We start from the raw sequence: 19,426 nt of genomic DNA, 5'->3' as shown, positions 1-19,426 counted from the left end.
AGTGTTATTACATGTTTATTACACTTTAAAAATTAAAACTAAATGTATTTTGGAATTTAGGTCAGTGTAGGCTATCTTAAATAGTCTAGAAGTGCTTTCAATCTCTTACAAGCCACTTTTTTCGCCTTCAGAAAATCAATGCCATTCACAGATACATTTATTTATTTTAATTTTTTTTTAGGATTGTAAAGTTCCAGAATCATGTCGTGTACCACCTGCAGGTTGGATTGCTCCACAGTTTGAGACCTTTGGGCTATGTTATAAAGCACATTTGGTTGTTTATGTGCCAAGATCAGTATCCTTCATGGTGTGGTCTCTCTTTTTATCCTTGGTTTGTTTGTTTGAGAGCGAGGCCTGCTGGGAAGAAACGTTGTGGCAGCATTTGTTCAGCTGTGCCGTGGCAGGATCGTATCGCTTTGGCTGTGATCCTCTTCGGGATGGCAGGAGCCCCTTTCTGGGTGCGGGCTTCAATTTCAGACCCTCAGCACATTGCCTTGCAATTGTTTCCTATTGCAATCTATTGTGGCAAAATGAACGATTCCATGAGCAGAGAGTCGGTTTTTGTTGGCCCCGCACAATGACGGTCGGTTTCAGTCAGCGTGGCAACAGTTCGATCTCGTATTCAGTGTCACACTCAATCCTAAAAAGCTGTTACCAATTTTTTTTTCTCTCCCAAACATATCAAGATGTCAATGGCATAGAACCAGTCCATTGTCTCTCGGGTGTATAGACTTACTGACACCATACTACAACAACCAGCTTCAAAGAGCAGCACTGTTGCAGGCGACCTAGGATGACATTGTTCTGTCAAACAGATTGTCCTGCATGTGGAAATGCTTGGATAAGAGAGTTTCGTAAATGTGTTCCTGCTGGGCTTGCATGTGTCCAAAATCTGATTTAAATGCATTTTAAATCATAAGTGTGTTTAACTGCTCAAAACAAAGTATTTTTAAAAGAAATGTCCAAAAATTTACATCTTGACTCCAAACATTATTGCACTGACATGTATTCAAATAACCTTGAGATGCTTTTTGTTTTTGATATTGGAAAATCAGATGTTTTGCTACAAGCAAAAGTTACAGATCTAATCTCTCTCTCTCTCTCTCTCTCTCTCTCTCTCTCTCTCTCTCATTCCCCCTGTAAGTGGTGGACTTCAATTAATGTGATTGGCTAGAAAAGCCAGGGTCACAGTGACATGATGGATTCTGACTGTTTTTGCTCCAGACCTCTTGATCAACTGCCGATAACACACAAATTATGACTGTGAGGGTCATTCTCCTTTCACACACACAAAATGCTAACTCAGAAAACTAAAGGCAAGCACGCTGCCAGACACAATCCAAAATCACTGCTTTCATGAATAAGATCTTTAAAATAGTAATAAAAGCAGAGGTTTTACTTTTGAGCTTCCCTAACTACTGTGAGAGTGAAAAGTACTCAGAAACACTCTCTCTGATGCTTTTTCATTCCATATGCTATGATGTCAAAAAGCCTTCGATGTTGTTCAAACTTCAGAGAGAAAATTGGCTAGCAGAAACAGAAAAAGACAAACTTGCAAAGCTCCCAGCCTACGCAAGTCTGTAAACAAACAGAAAGATCTGCCATTTGCAGATTTGACATAGATCAATACAACTGGACATGTGTGCTTAAAAATTCACTACAAGCACTGGCATTCCAGATCTTCTCAAACACAAGATGTGAATCTATGTTTCTGCTCATCAAGTGTCTGTGTGGAAATTATTTCTAGCAACCATGGCAGACAAAGACCTGCAAATTAAGCCAGCAATTTGCATTTTGGACTCAGAAAAGCAAGGTGCTTGACATTTTCCTTTAAATGAAGCAAGCATTGCCACAGTGCACATTCTGTATCCTTATGATATTTTATTATTTAAATATGAACACATTTTTATTCACTATAAATATACTGTATATACATTTAGTATTATTGTTTCAGTGTTGTTATAGTTAACTAAAAGTACAATTAAAAGTTAACAGAAATAATTAATGAAAATGTTGAATGTTGCCTTGGCAAAGTAAATAATTGTAATTTAATCAGTGTAACTGATTGATTGGTGTCAAGCCCCTGGACTGTGTGAGTGTGTTTTTGATCCAAGTGACCTAGTTTTTCCCTTGTCTGATTGTGTTATCTGATCCATAAAAAAAAAAAAAAAAAAAAACCCCCCCCCCCCCCCCCAAATTACTATAACTAACTGCTATAGCCTAAATTGTGTTCTTTTATTAAATATTTGCTTTTGCTATGCCTACATGCAGTGAATGTTATGTATACAGTTCTGTAAAATGTGATTACTCATAACAAACACATTTTATGTTTCCTGTTAATAACTGTTTCAAGAAAAACGTGTCTTGTATTCTATTACAACAACTTATATGTTCATCTTTTACCAAAGCCCACCGCAGAAGATGCCGCATTTTCTCCTTAGGGAAGGAATTAGTGAAACCTTGCTCTGCCATTCCAGCACGATGAAGTATATCATGTGATTTACGATTCCCCGTCACACGTTTTTCAAATGAAAGGATCTCAGCCTATTCAGAAGAAATATGCCACACAACCCCTGCAATTGTGGATGTTACCGCTGCCAAGTCACCCACATATGTATAAACGTGCTCTAATTCATTTCAGGTTTATCCCTCCGTTCGTATTGTACCCGGGCCTTAGCAACACAACAGAAACAATATTTCAAATTGTTATCAAATGTTTAAGCAGGTTTTAAGGGCTTTGTAAGATGGCAAGTGGGTGTTTGAGTGACGGACAGACAATAGGAGTAACAATCAAATGCATCTCAGGTTAACGGAGGCTGAAGTCAAGAGTTGATCCTGTAATACAGTTACTTTGTTTTTCAGAACAATTGAAGAAACATAAGGTCGAATGGCTGTTATTTAGTGCATCATTATCAAGAATCCGTACATCAGTTTTACGGTATCTGAGCATGTATGTGCCATTTTTTAAGGGACGGTCCGCATTTTTAGGGGACTTTGCTTGGGTGGAGCTGTCCTCAGAAATATCCCTGTTTGTACTGTGTTTAAAAGAGCCCACAATGTGAAATAATAGGCTTAATGTGCTAACTTTTGCTACAAAAAACGAATATTATTATCGCATAGAGTGTGCAATTTCAATTAATCTTTCATTTCAGTTTTGGAAAAAAAAAATCAAGAAGATCACTGGCTTATGTAAGACATAAGTACTTTGAAGCCGTCCTGTTTCTGGGAAGCAGCTACACACTGACGCAAAGCAAAGACAGAACATGGCAAAAACTATTCATATACATACTCTTTTTTTGGATAGCATTGGATCGATGCAGTAATAATTTAGAAATTTAAATCAGAGGTCTTCAACCCTTGATAAAGAAACAGAGAAGAGATAACCATGTATACCATTCAAAAGTTTGGGGTCAGTATGATTTAGAAATGAACGCTCTTTTTAAAGCAAGGACACATTAACTTGATCAAAGGTGCTAGCAAAGACCTGTACGTTGTGACAAATAAATTATATTTCAAATAAATGCTTTTCTTTTAAAATGTTGCATTTATCAAAGGGTCCTAAAAAATGCATAATGCTTTCCACAAAAATAAGCAGCAAAACATTTAAACATTTAAAACATTGATGATAATAATAATAATAATAATAATAATAATAATAATAATATAATGCCAGTGAGAGAGAAAAATAAATACAATAAAAGTGTATATATATATAAATATATACACTTCTCGGCCCCGCCCCACTCGTCACAGTATGTAATAACTATTTTAATGGCTTTTCAATATTAGCATCATATGGAAATGCATTATGAAATACACACCCTAGTACGAGAGTATTTTATCCCATAGTGCACCACAGTGCTACATTTACCACTGTCAAAATACACAAACGTGAAATATCCCCCTATTTTTAATTCATAAATCAGTGGAAGATCGGTTTGTCAGTGGAAGTTAATATTGTAATATTGCATTCTGAACAAAAAAAATTTCCCTGGTTTTCATTTCAGAAACCTGGTCACCTTATAATGAATAATGAATCGCGCTGTATTGTGGCGCTCTCACTGGCATTGTGCTATTAAAGCAATTATCACCCGACTGCTGAACCAAGTCCTGCTTGGCCTATCAGTCTGCATCCCAGTCAAGGCAGGTCACCTCTGCTAAGGTCACAGAGGGCTGGCCAGTGAGTAATGGTACAATTGGCCTTTCTGCTGCATGAGTGGAAATGCTGAGCCACGCTGTGCACAAAAAAATGGCTGCACTGACAAGACCAAAAGGACATAATTGCTAGGAAGTGGACGAGTGTGTGTGTGTGAGGTGGAGTTACCTTAAACTGCCCTGTTTGTAATTAAACACTGTCAAAAACGCTTTTATTTTCACCAGGAATTAGCATAAGAGATTAGCCTGTCAAGAAGAGTGCGGGATTGTTTTCACTAGCCGAAAGTCGCGGCTAGCCAGCAGCCAAGATAAACCCGGCTGATGAGAGTGACAGCTTCCTCCCGCCCTCCTCCTGTTGCACTGGCGATCGGGGCAGAGTTTGGCTCAAATGGACGGTTCTCGTGTTCCACGCCGGAGGAATAATAACAATGACTTTCTGCCCATGTCACTTAAAGCGGCGTGATTAGAGCTGAGAAGAGCTGCGCTGGTGTCAGCTGTGCTGTTATGCCTGTAGGGCTGTAAGTGTGAGAGTTTGTGTGTCTGTGTACAGAACGAATAAAGGGCCCCATTTATAAGAACAAGTTCTTCTTGTTAACCTATCAGTTCATCTGGCCTGAAGCCAGCGCAGGCATTCTTGAGGCATGTTCTCACACCGAGAATGCTTAGGCTACTCAAACATTACTGCTCGTGCCTTGGTGGCCTATCATGCACTGCCGTCCAACACATCTACACTCCAGCAGTGTGAACTACTCTCATTTCACACACAAACAAGTAAACAATCAAATATAATAAATAAATATTCTATAATAAATAAAATATTATGTTTTCTCATGAAAAAGATCATTTAAATAAACAAATAAATAATAAACTTAGAATCATGTAGCAATAGAACTTTAGATGAGCAGGGACTATAAAAAAAGATGTATGTTTCTGACCTTTACTGAACTCTACACACTCTATGAGTATCTGTTTTTACTGTGGTTAAAACTGAGAGTGGCAAAGAATTTTGACTGCACAGCATCATTAAATCTCTCTCGACAAACCACCTAACTGATCAAACAATCTCTCTCCACAACGGCATCCCGGTGAAGAAAGTTTTCGCCAGATTGGAAAAACCAGAGTTTGAACGAATGTCACATCAGCCAATTCCCTGTATTAAATTCAACTCTTGTCATGCTTCATATGTTTTAGTGGACAAACTCATTCATATTTAAAGAAATGCTAAAAAGGATCAAGTAACATGAAAGGTGATGATAAGCCTGAATGTTTTAAGTATGCATTCATACAGCGCAGATATCACTTTCATCCAGTATCTTTCAGCCTTATTAAACATTTCGAATTCATTCGCATTTTCTAACCCATGCTATGTGTTTGTATTGTGACTGATTTAAGCTTAAGCAAGTCAAGGTCATTGTTTATAGCATTTTCTTTAAATTAACCTCCATTATCACTGGTGTAATTTATTATGGTATTCCCATAGCATGTAGAGGAAATCTGATGTGACAAACTGATGCATTTAACATTTCAGAAGTTCAAGAAAGCTACATGATAACAGTCCCTTTGGGCAACCCGCAAGACGGAAAATATCAAGAGCAATACATCTATGCTTGCTTGAAACAAAGAAATCAGGACCTTTGCCAAAGGCGTAAATGTTTCAGATCTCGAAACAGATATGGAAACCCAACTCCATTGTGAAGATTGGTAGCATTCCACAATGTAAGCCAATGCCTTTGGTAATTACACAAATTTAGAAATGAATAAAATATATTGAGTGTTGCTTTGTAGGCAATGTCGTTCTAGTCTTAGCACTGGAGTCGTGACTTCAACTACTCGCTGAAGTAATGATCACAGAATAACATACTACATGAACTATGTCAGCTTAGTAAGAAACTGTCTAGCGGGAGAATAAATATAAATGTAAATCATTCATATGGTTTTCCTCTGCAAACAAATGTCTTGCAAAGGTCTGATTGCCAAAATGATAAATAACGTTCAAATGTGAAACATCAAGGCAGAGAGCTGTCAAGATTTGTTATATCATAATTCAGTGATACATAGTTTCATTTGAAAAATCAGGTTAAATTAAGATTATTTGTTCCACTGTGTAAATAATGAATATTTCATAAGCCTCATATTTTTCTGCCTAATAATTTGAATTAATCTGAACCTGATTTAACCAGATAACATTCATATCATATTTCATAGAGCCTCATGGTGTTTACTGCATACAGCGGCCCCAAAAAGTATTTAGATACTTAAAAAATGTATGAAGGTCTTCACAATAAATAACAATTGACTAAAGCAAGAGGAGTTGGTGGAAAAATAGTAAGCACACACACACACACAGTATAGAGCAAATGATAATATATTTACAAATTACAAATTACAATTTAAAATTACTTTTTTCATTTTAATATATTTTCAAATGTAATTTATTCCTGTGATGCAAAGCTGAATTTTCAGCATCATTACTCCAGTAATCAGTGACACACGATCCTTCACAAATCTTTCTAATATGATGATTTGGCCATTAAGGAACATTTCTTCTTATTATCAATGTTGAAAACAATTGTGCAGCTTAATATTTTTGTGTAAACTTTTTTTTCAGGATCCTTTGACGAAGTTCAAAAGAGCAACATTTATTTGAAATAGAGGTATTTTGTAATATTATAAATATATCTGCTGTCATTTCCATTCAGTTAAATACATCCTTGCTGGATAAAAGTATAAATTTTTATAAAAGTATAAAAATTTTATTTTATTAAATATAAATTAAATAAAATAAAAAAAAATATATATATATATATTACATATATATTTTTTTTATGCATTGAAATCTATTGCATGTGTGGCTGAAGTTTGCAAGTTTGGGCCACTAAGTATTTAAATCTAGTTGTGTGTCTGTATGAAGATCTAATGGATTAATTCAGGTCTCCAGCAGTGCTATAATAAAGTCTATCTCAGCGTTCAGCCTGACCCTCAAGTTTCACTCAAGTGTTGCTACCTGGCTCGCTCCGGCTTCTCTAAATAATGAACGCGAGGTTGCGATCTCTTCATCTTGAGTCGCTGTGACATGAGGACATGAACGCTGCAGTCCAGCTCTCTGGAACGGCGTAATTTATCTGAGGTGCCACCGTCTGAAGCAAACGAAAAAAAAAAAAGAGTTAAATGGAGGACGAAAGGCATGAATTATACAAAGGGCCCAGACACACACTGACCTTGGTCCCCTTTAATTTTTCCTGGTTCCTTTCCTTTCTTCTTTTGAGAGGTAGCTAGCTAGCTAATGCACAACGTCCCTTTGTGCAGTTGTAAGAAAGAACAGAGGTCATTTCGGTTTCTCTGGTGTGTAGGGCGATTAGCAATATGTCATTTGTAGTGTCATGCCTCAGTTGTTCTGAGCGGGGTGGTGGGCACTGGAGCTACTAAAAAAAAAAAGACAGAAAAGACGAGGAAAGCAAGAGTTTGTCAGAGGAACAACATGCCTCTAAGGTGCTGTGCCGCAGGAGGGGCCGATCGATACAATAAATCAATCAGATTTACATCATCACTCGCTGCGGTCCCCTCGGTGCAGTGAGGATCATAACATAACACACTTCCCCGTCACACCGAGTGGGCTTTTAACACCAGTATTAACATATCCCAGCATTCCTAGTGAGTCTTGCTGGGAGATATCTGAGATTCCTCTTTAAAAGTTGTCTCTCTGTGCATGGAGCAGGAGAGAAGTAAACTGTTTTCTGCTAAACCACAGGGAGCAGATGGAGGTACAGATTGGGATGAAGGGGGGTTTTGCCTGAGCAAAGCCATATGAGGGAAAATATGTTATTTGAGGATCTTTCTTACATTTTGCAGATGAGGGCAGCGATAGCGGCGGATCGTAAACAAACCATCCTGTAAGGACGTGCAGCAAAACAGCCACCTCCAAAAACCAGAATCTCGACCAAATCTCGACCAAAATCGCATTTGTCTCGAGGCGAGGGAAGTATTTGGGCAATTTGTAAAATGTAAACAACAAAACTGAAGTCGGAGAGCTGACAAAAAAAAACTAGTACAGTCTGACTGGATCAAGCTGTATAAACAGTCTCACATTCACACCCTTGTTGAGACACTTTCACTCATTGTAAACAATGGCAGCGTAAACACAAAGCAATTACCGTAAAAAGTGGAACATAACTCCAGACAGTGTTAGATTCAGCACATAAATCACTAACTTGGATGGTGCGAGTGTCTGAAGCAATAAACCCAAATCAGACATGGCTTTCAGGTGTGAAATTGAATTTTTAAAAGATGTAATCTGAGATAAAAAAATTATTATCGTGCCAAAGAGAATTTTAGTGTGGATGGTTATCAGACGGGCCAAGTGGCAGTTAGTCATCTAAACCCATTCTTAAGGGCTTTAAAACAGTCATTTCATCTTTACAGCATCATATGAAAGCCATTACCAAACTATAAGAAATAAACACATAAGTCAGCTAAACTGTTTGCCTTATTTAAATATAATGGAAAGTAATGAGCTGGAATAGTGAGCTGGATACACACATATACATACATACTATATACGTATCTAAAGGGGCTATTACAGAGCATGTATTTAAGTTTAAAAATGAGAGATGTGGGTCAGTGTGGAATGAAAAAATATGATCTAAAGATTTGTTTTTAGAATGGCATGTCTCTGCAAAAGACGTGGGCGCAGCGATCAGACACTTCTGTCTAGTTCATGTTTGCATAGACAAACAAATGGAAAAACAAAGTGCGATGTAAAATGTGTTCTGCGTGAACAGCCCCCAATTTGATTGGCCATGTGGTGATCAAAGAGTTTTGATATTTGGTAGATCATTTGGCATGGCTGCAGGTAATTGCGAGTATAATATTGCTTTTATACTGCAATTCAATAAACAATTACGTTAATATTGGGTAATCACATATTCTCTGAGTAGGTGCTTCTTTTGAATAAGTAATTACTTAGCAATCATTAAAAAAGTATGTTCTGTATAGTATGAATGTGATCTGGACATACTACATTAATCAAATTGACATTATCATGTGATCTACTTTACCAGTGCCAGTTGTCTCGCTTAACTGTCAATCATAAATACTCTCCTGTGGCCTCACGGGTTAATAAAGTGTCCATCACACTTCAGAATCTCAACAAAAATATTAGTTTATCTAGGGACTTTCTACCTGCTGTTTTCAGAATACTGTGAATTCGAACATACTACTCTGTTCACATGCTGCTGTTTGCTTTCTGTATAGTAGGGAAGACTGTGATTTTAGATGCAGCCACGGTTTCACTCCTGAATGTGGTTTTGAAAGAAATGGTTGAGTGAACGATTCAATGATTCATGTTCATAAAGACAGTCAGTTGTTTTGTTCCATTTTGCTGTTGTTCTATTAATTTATTTACTTATTTATACATTTATTTATTTATTACTTCATGCTAATTCATTTCGACAAGAGCAAAAAATGAATAATAATAATAATAATAATAATAATAGTTTTGTTCCTGAAAAGTTCAGTGGTTTTAAATGAATCAATTCAGTGAATGTTTCAATGATTCACTCATAAAGATAGAAACTTTTTTTTCCTGAATGAATCAGTGTTGTAGACCTACTGGTGGCAACAATGTAACCCACAGGAAGAGTCAGCAATACAAACAGATACAAATGAGTAGTGATACAAATAGTGAAATATTCTATTTACTACTGAGCACTGAGCAAGTAGTGCTTTATTGCATCAGGACTCTTGTAAGGCTGCTCAGCCAACCAAATGTCAAGATCAGAACTGTTGTATAATGTTTATTTTACTAGTAATTACCACCAGATGAACTTCAATCAAGGTCTCAGTCTAGACTAATTTTTCTATGTGGTTTCTAAATAATGTCTTTGCCAGAAAAAATGTTTGCTTATAGTTTCTTTTTTGGATTGATGAATTCAAGAATAGCAGCTAAAACACTGTTATTATAATAATAAAAAAATAATAATAAACAAAGAGTGAAAAATTTAAGGGGGTCTGAATACTTTCCGTACCCACTGTATATGTCAGTCTTTGGATTGACAGAAGCTCAGGCTGACATGTGTGGCAGACACTCTCTGACTCTGCCTGTCAGTCTAACTGAAACAGATTATGTCACAATGGCTTATGCTCTCGCCAAATGACTGCTGGCACAAAGTCTGTGAAGTTCAGAGATTGTTCACCTTGCCCTGCAGTATATAAATAAATTTCCATCTGCACACCAAACTAAACACCAGCTTACGCACAAGCGTTGTCGCGTTTTGACACATTGTGAGTTACTGTTGTCTTTTTAGTGATCTGAAGGGAATATGCTGACAAAGCCTCGACTGTGAATAGACTCTCTTTCTCTCTCTTTCCTTTTCTCTCCACCATGGTAGGCTGAGCACAGGAGAGCTGTTTTGACGACAAGATTGACCATTAGTGTGTGTGTGTGTGTTCATTTGCCTCATTTGCAACAAAACCGATTCGCCCAATGACGTGTATGCAAACTTTAATTTTCTCAATGCTCATTAAAAGCTCACAATACTTGATTTGCATTTATTAAACTCTGAAATATCTCTCCAGTGGTCATTTCTTAAGACACAAGCAGATACATTCACGAGTGAATAATTACCCTCGGGATATTGGCCTGGGTCAATCACAAATTACCCTGAAGCCGCTGCACCTGAGACCTCATAGTAAGTGCGGTCAGTGTATACAAAAGAGGTCAGGAACGTGAGTGCTAGCCAAGGATCAGATCAATCCTATCACTAAAATCATAAACATATTCAGATTAAACACTTTCAATCATACAATATTCATGAGTTGGCAATCCAAAAATCAACTGCGGCATTTGTGTGCCTTTTAGCCACACTTTCTCTTTTTAAACATACTTTTTACACTCCCACTCATTAATTAATTTATTTTGTTCAACAGTGTATGTACAGTAAATAATGTCCTATGTTGCCATGCCACGTCTGCATATTACTGTATAAGCTATCTGGGCTTGTTTTTCATAACATCATTTATGGTCATTTGGGGGTTATGTTTTGCTGGGATTGTATCCAAAACAGTTGTGTATTTACTGCTATTATAATTTGTTGTTTATTTTTTCAAAAAACAAACTCAATTTTGCTTTATTTCTCATAGAATTGTAACATTACTATATGTATGTTTAAATGTATAAAAACAGAAAAGCATAGAACTGTTAACATGTTTGTTTCGTATAAACTTCCAGATTAACTGTTTTCTCCTCTTTTGACCCTTGTTATTTAATATTCATTTAAATAATTGTAACTGTGAAAAATACAAATACGTAAATATCAAATACATTTTGGAGGGAATAAATAAATAACGCGGGTTGCTTATTTACATGAGAAATACGTTTTTTTTTTTTTTTATGTATGCATGTATGTATGTATGTATGTATGTATTTATAGATCTGCCAAAAAAAAAAGTCTTAATATGTCTTGTTTAATTTCATAGTTAGTATTTCCATGATAAAAAAAGAATTGTTGATTTTTTTGGAAATGTTACCACAATTGAGTGGTTGCAATTTCTGGAAATTTCTGCAATTTCTAGATAATTAGTGGCTGTATTAATTATCTAATAATTATTTTTTTAAAATAATATACAATACAATTTCATAGGAATTTTTAAGAAATATTGAAATTCTTATGACTATGTTGCTTTTTATGTAGATTACCAAAGTGTTCCTTTCTCTTTGGAATGTTACAAGCTGTTCGTGAATAGATAAGATCCCTAAAGTTGCAAAGACTAAAGTCTCAAACCCAAAGAGATATTCTTTATAAAAGTTAAGACTAGTCCACGCCCTCCTAAAACGCCTCATTTAAACATGCCCCACATGTCTACGTCACGATGTGGGAAGATTTGCATAACACCGCCCAAATGTTCACGCAAAGAAAGAAGGTGTAAATTTGATTATCGCTGTAGTATTGTTGCTGCCACCGCCCATGTCGTTGAGATGCTGTGTGTTTCATTATGAAAGCGAAACTACTTTGTTTGGTCTTCCAAAAGAGGACACGACTAGAAATCAGTGGTTAAGTTGTATTTACAACACTGTTCCAGAACAGTTCAACCCAAATATTCAGATGTGAGCAATGCATTTTACGGAGGACAAGGACTGTTTCTTGGGAGAGTAGACTACAATGCCAGCTGTTCTGACTCACAGTCTGTAAGTACGTTTTCATATTTAAAGGATTTGCCACTGACGATTCAAACGTGAGTTTTGAGCAGTGTAGAGTAGCGCTTGTTGTTTGTCGTTTCTCTGATCACAAATGCAGACACGGTTTTATGTTATACGGCACGATACGCAACGCAACGCATAATAAGACAGTATAAGTCATTATAATCAGTACTGATGTCCCCACTGGATGCAACAAATGCCTCGTTTATAATGGTTTTTTTTGGTTTTGTCTTGTCGCGCCGCAACATGGCATCATATGGTAAGGGGCGTGACATTTCCATCACACGCTTGAGGTATTCAGCCAATCACAACGCACTGGATAGGCTTGAGGTATTCGGCCAATCACAACGCACTGGATAGCTGGCCAGTCAGAGCACACCTCACTTTTCAGACCAATGAGCTTTGTAAACATCGACGCGTTTCAGAAAGGCGGGGCATAGAGGAGAAACAATAATGTACAGTATGTGGAAAATAATGTTGTTTTTCTAACCTTAAACCGCATGGACACATTCCATTGCACCAAATACACAAAATAATGTTCTTTTTTTAGCAACGTCATATGACCCCTTTAAAATCGAATGCTTTTGAAAAGTATATGAAAAAATAAATGAAGGTAAAAGTATGCAACATTCATATAACAAAGACAACAAAATAGTGTAAAGCTGTTCTTTAGAACAGTTCTTTAAAAAAACAAACAAAAAAACAAATACACTTTTGTTAGTATCATACCTAAACTAATCAATTATATTTACATGTAACTTGAACACTGTAACGCAAAATGTTACCACACAGTGTATTCATTCCCACAATGCAGTAGTGTCGACCATCTGATTGTAGCTCAGCACTTCCTCTGAGAACAATAAAACACTGAGCCGTGTGAATACAGGTCCAGTGCAGGTGACCCAGGATGAGGGTTGAGGCGTCTCAGCACCAGCAGGGAAACCCACCCCCCTCAGACTTAAGACTCCCTCCTGCCTGAGCTCGGCGGAGGGAAATTTGCAGCAGATGTGACTTCAAACGGCAGAGCTCCCGGCAGGATTAGGGCACTGGATAAGACCCATCCTCCGGCTGCCTCTCTGACCTCTGTCTCACTGTCTTTCTCCGCCAAGTCGGTAGGAAAAAACAAGGACTCGCTTGTTGCGAGACCCTGTTTTTACAGCTTGCCTAAGCTGTCTCGCTCTGCCGACTGAAACATTGCATTCTTTGACTGTCCTCTTCTGAAAGACGCTCGGGGCCCATTGAGCGCTTGCTCTCTGACCGTCTTGTGACGGTGTTTGTAAGTGCAAAGGAAATGAGGAGCTGAGAAAGATCGGGCTTCAATTAAAAACGATCGGAAGTCCTTATATACAAAACTGCTCACAAATCTCAAAAACGTGTTCAAGCACAGGGCGAATACTAAAACCATCATGCGTGTCATTTCACAAAAGTAATTTTGATTTTTGACATTGTGTTGATTCAGACTAGACCAATATTAGTCATTTGACAGGCCAGAGAGGCACCAGAAATCGATTACAACACATAAACATGCAAATCTACCAAACCACATATACTGTAAAAGTGCAATGCATGCTGGTCTGGAGCACGAGTGAGCATTTAGCTCTCTGTGTAGTGCTCCGATTGTGGATCGGGTCCAGAGGGGTCAGTGAGCAAGGGCTTTGATCCAGATTTTAAGCTTTGCCTCCCAGACACCCACTGAGTGCTCAGCCAGCAGAATAAATGTGACCTGAAACTTATTTCCAGTCAAATCTATCTGCAGTGGAACATTTTTTTCAGATGTGATACCAAAATCACGAAATGTGAGTCAAAAAATATTTATGTTAGACTGTAGAATGATACGTTTAGAAACAGAGATGCTTTCAACCACACAGTGTTGTTTGCTCTCAGCTACTGTATACAGATTAAATAATAATAGCAAAACTGCTGACCATTGTGAAAATCATGTTACAGTTGAGGAACAGTCTTAATGTGTCTACAAATCGAAATAATTTTTACACAATAATATTAATATATATTTTCTTTAAATATATGAGCTTACTTTTCGTGTTTTTGTTTTTCCATACAATTCAATGCAATGGAATATCAATTTAAATATATAAATGATCTGTATTCAAATGGAATAAGCATGGCCAGGGTTTAAACCGGGAAAGTGCTAAAGCTACATGAAAACCCCATTTATACAGTAATTATTGTGCAATTTTAGTTATTTCAATTATACCTTGCATAACTCTTAAAATTAGTCATTCTTTGATACTACAACTTTTATGTAAATAATGCCATTGTATGTAAAATAAATGCTTGTGGTTAGTGGGAATTTCGATTCACCTCAGTCAGTCATTTTTATTTAAATTTTTTATCAATTTTGAATCAGAAAGATTCTTTAAAATTTGACATATGATGCTATTTTTGGCCCACAATTCTGGGAATGTGAGTCTTTGAATCATTTACTCATTCATGACCGAAACAAGTCTTAATATTATTTAATAAAATGTATGTGCGGCTCCAAAAGAGTGTTTAAGTATCCTACACATGACAATAAAACAGTTATCCCCTCCCCTCCCATAAAAGATTTGTAAAAAAAAAAACATGTAAGGTCAGTTTTACTCTCAACAATTTTGGATTTCTGAGACATGCACAAAAAAGACGACGCAATATGGCCATTCAATTTCAACTTGAAATTACATTGTGAGCATTTAATTAATTTGGTTAATTTGTATTATTATGAATAAACAAACCCCTAGGTGCTTTCAGCCACAAAGCCTTAGTGCGGTCTCATTAAATATTTAGCATTTAAAAGTCCTGGATACTGAAATGCTGCAGTAGAGGTAGAAAAAGTCTAAAATCAGTTCAAATGTAACCATATTATAGTGTGATATAGGTGGTCTTAAGAAAATAAAAAAGATCTGTGCAATTTTCACAGTGTGCCGGTGAATATAAATTGCACACAAGTTTTCGTAGCAGCCCTTTGAACACTTCAGACTAGTAAAAGTCCTATGCGCAATAGATCTGCATTTGTTTATTTGAGTGGCTGGCTGCTGAAGGGCCATTTGGTTCATTAAAAGCAATACAAAAATAATATAAATTCCTACACTTGCATAAAAGGAGCTGTAAATTGTGCCTCTGCCACTGTAGTATTATGAAACTGAAAGGCATGACAGAATACTTCAGAAAACCTTCTGCTGTGTGAGTATTGCTATCCATTCTGGCAATGTAGCGCTGTGTCTCATACTAATTAACAACATACATAACAAGAGAGCAGAATATTGTGAACACGAATTCTGGTATTAGCAAGGATACTATCAACTAAATATCTGATTCAATTATAAGGAAAATGATTATGTGGTCGCTTGACCTCCATTTCCATTGACTTAACAATAACTATATTATTACCCACACCCACATACAATAACTTTGTATTATAATTATGTCACCTGTCACTTTAAATGCTTGCATTTTGATTGACTGTCAATGTTTTTTTATCAACATTTGACAAAAAAAAATGTTCTGAGTGTGATTACAACAATATCTTTCTTCTATGTTGCTATCATTGCAGATGTGGCGTGGATGTCTCTATTGTCAAATAATTAGAATGGTTATTAAAAATGTATAGTATTTATGTGTTTCAGGAAAACATGTGAAGAATGTTTAACCATTTTTGAATTTACAGTAAAAGTCTTTTTGTATGTACATATTGTAAATACTTTTCGCTGTTTTTGTTTTTTTTTACGGTGCATTATGTGAATTTTTAGAGGCTGATTGCCCGGGCAGATTACTTATTATGAAAACCAGGCAGCCAATTGAGACACACCAGGTCAGCGATTGCATGTAAAATATGGCAGCCTATCATTTTACTTCTGCGTATTTTTGGGTTCAGTATATAATTCAGTGTCTGTATGGCAGACAGATTTATGTTCAAATGAAATTCTGTGGACTGAGAAGGACAAAGCAGTCAATCACTGAAATATAGAAGATAAAAATAAATAAAAAAAGACATCTGGAAAGTCACTAAAAGGACTCTTCACAACATGACACGATGGAACTCAGATACTAGGATCAATTTATTTTCAATAAGGAGGGAGACACTCTCAATTCTCAATGTTCAACGATTATAATTCTCTGCCCTTCCTTGTCATTTAATCTAACGATTGTAAATTGATTGCCAAGTCACCCGGGTCCTAATAAGTGTGTGGAGTTTTGCCTCCCACTGGATATAGGCCGACATCAAGCTGTCCCTTCACTGTTAGTCGGCTTCTATTTAAATATCATGTCGCGTTTAGAGTAATCTGGCCCTAATTAAAATGTATAGTCTGACAGAGTGCAGTATCGGCACATTCTGTGCGTCTTTCATTCCAGTGAGTGAATAGTTAATGAACGTTACGCTGCCTTGAGCTTTGGAGAGAGGGAGAGGGAAGCTGTGTCTGAAATACGCTGCCTTCGCTGACAGTAGGCCTATATAGAAGTAGGAAGGCAACAAGGCACACAAGTATACAGTATACATACACATTTCTGTTAATATTGATTGGTTATTGCTTGCTAAGATCTGTGGTAAAACTGGCGCCTGAAGGAACGGTTGAAAGGAGTAAATCAATTAATGAATGCGTTTTCATTTATTTCAACTCATGACAGAGAAATAAGCATTGCAGTCTCTGAATATTTGCTTGGACATCTCTAAAGCTGACTTGAATTTGTTTTACATTATTAGACATGGCATTATTGGAAGACTGTCTGAAGGCAGCTACCTTAGAAGGTGCTTTCATACAAACACGCTGCCTGTCAAGTCAATGACTAACTGGGTAGCAAGACAGCTGTCTTTGGTTTTCAAACACAGGCAGAAAGAGAAAGCGAGATTCCCTTAAGTTTGCCTCAGCCACCTCCAGACAATGGAGAACATCAGGAAAAAAATGAGTATTACTGTGTGAATCAGATACTGCAAATAAACGTCAAATTCATGATAGGTGAATAGCAGGGTAAAAGGAATTAATCTAGGTGTGAGTGTGGGATAAAGAACGTTTGAATTAATTCAAAGCTCCAACTCAATTAATTTGTGTATTGAACATCGCTGCTTCTTTCATGAACGCTCCATGTTAAAATGTTCAGTGAGAAACGACTTAAATTTTGACTTAAATCTTATCTTTCCACTTTTAATGGTATTTTAAGGATGATTTTGCATATTGAGTCTTATTTATTGTGAGGCTTCACAACGGCAAGTTTATATCACACAATTCCAAATTATATATATATATATATATATATATATATATATATATATATATATATATATATATATATATATATATAATTCTGAGGAAAATAAAGTCAAAATTGCAAGATGTAAATGTAAAGAAGAGAGATATAAACAAGTTTATAACTAGCAGCTGTGATAAATACACTTGCAACTGGAAGAATGAATGAATAAATAAATGAATGAATGAATGGAGAACAAAAACAAAAAAAGCTTCCATACAGTTAGGTTTAAGGGTGGACCTTATGGCCATAGTAGCCAGCTATGAGGTCACCAATTTTTCATGTTCAAAAATAAATTCGTAAAAAAAAAAAAAGCTAAAATAGTTACACATTCGGTTTGGCTCCACCCAAGCAAGAAAGTAAAGTACGTTTGGAACGACATAAGGCTGAACAAATACAGTGATTAAATAAATGTTTCATTTTTGGTGAACCATCAGGGATGGGAAACTAGGCTATTTTGTGGCATAACTTCACTTAATAATATTGACGATAATCATATGCGCACGCAAAAGCGAGCTCTTATCCTTAAACAGAGACGGGGAAGTTAAAATGTAAGTGTCATTCCACCCCAGCCTGTAATGTCTTTACTCAGGACAGTGTGGGAGGAGAGAGAGAGAGAGAGAGGGAGAGAGAGAGAGGTGCAGTGAACAGATCATTACCAGCGCAGAGAGAGAGAGAGGTGCAGTGAACAGATCATTACCAGCGCAGAGAGAGAGAGAGGTGCAGTGAACAGATCATTACCAGCGCAGTTTTCCTCTGTAAACATCTCTCGGAGATAAATCGGCAAACTCTTGTGTTTCGCTTTCACGAAGTATGATGATATGATACGCAGCGACGTGGATGTTTTTGGTGCTTTTTTTCCCGCGGAGTTTACCGACTCCTTGAAAAAGTGGATTTTGCAAATGTGAATTTGGTGTAAATTAAAGGTTTAAAGAAGGGCTCCGCCGCGAAGAGAGGATCGGAGGGAGTCGCTTCGGTAAAAAGTAGTGAGCGCGGACACTGAGCTCTCCAAACGGGAGTCAGTATGCTGTCCGGAGGAGCCGCGGGCGGAGAGGAGCTCGGAACCGATTCGGTTGAACAGCATGTTACGGGAATGGCGTTGGATCTGTGCGTCCAGTCTATTCCACCGAGCGCATGAAGAACAAGAAGAGAGGGACAAATGTTCAATGTGCATTGGGTATACGGATTAAATCATGTTTGATAAGGTAGGCTGATTTTATTGGAGCGAACTGCATTTATTCTGCCGGATGAAGTTCATTTACCCGTCTAAATACAGGGACATTTTAAGTTAAAATGGCACGACTACTTGCAATTTACATAGTTACTTCTATTATTTACTATTCTGCTTAATGGACTTTTACTTTTCCGCAAACTGTTCGTATGTTAGACTAAGGCTTGTCAGCATTTCATCATCTCAAATAACATATGTAGGGTAAATAGTGGATAACCAAAGCGGTTTATCTGGTCAAACATCGATGCGTATCATAGCATCGTTTCTCTTTTACTTACGCTCTGCTCTCAGCATAATCATCAGCTCGCTGCTCTCTCAAGTTCACCTTATCCGCCTCGAAATGACTCCTACGATATAAACTTTCAGTGTTGTTTTGTCTTTTCGCGTTTAGTTTTGTCTGCGAACATGCGTTTTGGTTAAGACACACTGTAAAAAAAAATGTTAAATTTAGCTGTGGTTGTTATACATTCGCCGTATAGCTGATAAACAGTAAAAGGTGCTCAAATGGAAGACCACGATGAAACCAACGTTCAACAAAACTGGCCTTTCCATGAACAATCGCCAATAAACAATATAGACAGAGATATATTGTCTATATTGACCCC

At 37.0% G+C, this 19,426-nt stretch overlaps 1 protein-coding gene across 2 annotated transcripts in view; it reads left to right on the top strand.

Annotated features, from left to right (window-relative positions):
* The window catches only part of LOC107570088 (leucine-rich repeat transmembrane protein FLRT2-like), a 29,980-nt gene that overhangs the window by 6,423 nt on the left and 4,131 nt on the right, over positions 1 to 19,426 (top strand). Inside the window, exon 1 of one of the 2 annotated variants that reach the window (XM_016256287.1) lies at positions 18,306 to 18,795. The exons of the other annotated variant lie outside the window; for it this stretch is intronic. The gene's annotated coding sequence lies outside the window, so the exon portion shown is untranslated. Of the gene's footprint in view, positions 1 to 18,305; positions 18,796 to 19,426 lie in introns of those variants that run through there. 2 annotated transcript variants of the gene reach the window in all.

This window comes from Sinocyclocheilus grahami, unplaced genomic scaffold, assembly GCF_001515645.1.
Source record: "Sinocyclocheilus grahami isolate Dianchi unplaced genomic scaffold, SAMN03320097.WGS_v1.1 scaffold1412.1, whole genome shotgun sequence".
Classification (NCBI taxonomy): domain Eukaryota; kingdom Metazoa; phylum Chordata; class Actinopteri; order Cypriniformes; family Cyprinidae; genus Sinocyclocheilus; species Sinocyclocheilus grahami.
Note: the sequence above shows the minus strand (reverse complement) of the source record. Positions and strands in the feature narration are given on the sequence as shown.